The sequence below is a fragment of the Penaeus monodon genome, chromosome 4 (assembly GCF_015228065.2).
Source record: "Penaeus monodon isolate SGIC_2016 chromosome 4, NSTDA_Pmon_1, whole genome shotgun sequence".
NCBI classification, from domain to species: domain Eukaryota; kingdom Metazoa; phylum Arthropoda; class Malacostraca; order Decapoda; family Penaeidae; genus Penaeus; species Penaeus monodon.
Genome location: NC_051389.1, coordinates 23,477,072 through 23,479,571, shown reverse-complemented (window position 1 = coordinate 23,479,571; position 2,500 = coordinate 23,477,072).

Below are 2,500 nucleotides of genomic sequence, written 5' to 3'. Positions count from 1 at the left end.
TATATTGACTAAGATGGTATATTTACATGTATTAGCTTGATTTTGTTTTTACTATAATATTTATATTAAAAAAAAGTTATCATTATTATCATCATTGTTATAATCATTATTATCATTTTTATCATTATTATTGTTATCATTATCATCACTATTACCATCATCATTAATGTATTTTTATTACCATTGTTATCATGAATATCAATATTATCTTTATAATTATTATGATTACCACCATCACTGTTACTATAATGACAATGATTATCATCGTTATCATCATCATTATCATTACTATCATTACCATTATCTAAATTGTTATTATTATTATAGTGGATAATCAAACTCCGTAGTTATAGATGTTGATTTGGTAGCACGTGTCACCCAACTACAGGTAATGTCCATATGGGTTTGGCGTATTTGGTGATGGCTCTCAGGTGATTTAAGAGTGATCCCGTGGTTACAATAAAAAAGAACAATAAAATAACATCACTGGATGGCTGAAAAGGCAACATAAAAAAAAGAGCATCCGTATTATACATTTATTACGCACGTATCTTTCGAACATAAGCAATATACAAGACCACATACCATACACTTACTCGGTAAAACAGAGCCAACCCGCCACAGCACGAGAAGCAGCCAGCTGATAACCCGTAGGTCTGTCACCACACAGGATAAAAGCTGCTCTCCCTCTCGACCGACCTGGGTTGACCTTATATACCGGTGGCTTCCCGCGCTCGGTGATGTTTTACCCATAATGCACTTTGAATCACTTATTAAGTAGCGTATGCTGAGTTTAAAAGATTAGAAATAACGGACCAATGGGAAAGGTAGGTCAAAAAATAGAAAAACACAGGTTTATCCTTATAAACAAAGCAACTGACAAAATAGGAAAACAGCAAAGTCACATCGTCTTGCAGGGCGGAGGAGTCCGTAGATTTTCCATACAGATCCGTAACGCCAGGGGAGCAAGCGGCCCGAAAGCCTGGGGATGGCCCGCTTGAAGCCGAGGGAAATTCACTACAATTATAATAATTATCATTACTGTTATCATCATTATTATTGGGATTATTATTTTTATCATTATTATTATTATCATTATTATTTTTATTATTTTTATTATTACTATTATTATTATCATCACCACCATCATCATTATCACCATTCACATCATTATTACGTTATTATAATCATTATTATTGCTATTGTTATTATTACCATTATTATTATCATTATTGATATTACTATTACTATTATTGTTATCATTATTAGTATCATCAATATTTTTATTATTATATCATTATTATTATTGTTGTTCTCGCTATTAACATCACCATCAATTACTATATATTTCTCGTTATTATTACACTTTCGAAACTTTATTGTTATTGTTTGAGATAATGATGACAATAACCCATAACTGAAAAGAATAACACCATCCCATATTGAAGTTATATTAATCCATTACCAGTCTATGATTAGTTGTTTGGTATTACATGACTCATTTTCCTAAAAAAAAAAATAATAATAATAATAATAATAAAAATGAATGTATAAAAAAAAATAAAAAGAAAAATGGCATCTATAGTTCCAGACTATTAGCTTAGAAAAAAAAATAAAATAAAAAATACAAAAAAAGGAAGGAATAACATACCATTAGCATAAAAAAAAATAGCATAACACCCTTTGACTTAGAGAAATGGTACAGAATAAAAATGCAATCGTAACGAAATAAAGGAACAGGTGGCGATGGAAAAATAAAGGAAAAGAAAATAAAGAAAATAAAGGAAAGGTAACGATGGAAAAATAAAGGAAATAAAAGAAAATAAAGAAAATAAAGGAAAGGTAACGATGGAAAAATAAAGGGATAAAGAAAAATAAAGAAAATAAAGGAAGGTGACGATAGAAAAATAAAGGAATAAAGCAAAATAAATAAAATAAAGGAAAGGTGACAATGAATAAATCCTGGAATTTGTGAAAGACAAAAGAAGGAAAAGAGAGAGGAGAGGGAGAAGTAGGGCTGTGAAGAAGGAAATAAAGAAGAGGAGAAAAGGAATGAAGAAAGGAAGGCAAAGAAAGGATGGAGAAGGAGGTAAAAAAAAGAGAAAACAAAGATAAGAAGGAGACATAAAAGAAGAGAAAACAAAGAAAAAAAAGGTCCAATAAAATAGACCCATATCAACGAAAATGAGAAAACGATGAGGAGGAAGATGAGGAGAAAAGGGAGAATATGAAGAAGACAAAGAAAAAAGAAGAGAAAAAAAGAAGAATATGGAGGACTGGAAAAAGAATGAGACGAAGAAGAAGAAAAAGATGATGATGATGATCCAGAGTTAGCCTGAGGGCGATTATGCCGTTGCACCTGCGTGGGAACAGACGTAGCCAAGCAGACACAACCGAAGGAGGAGGATGGAGAGGAGAAGGAAGATGATGGAGAGGAGAAGGAGATAAATGGGGAGGAGAAGGAAGGACAGACACAACCGAAGGAGGGAGGAGAGAAGAA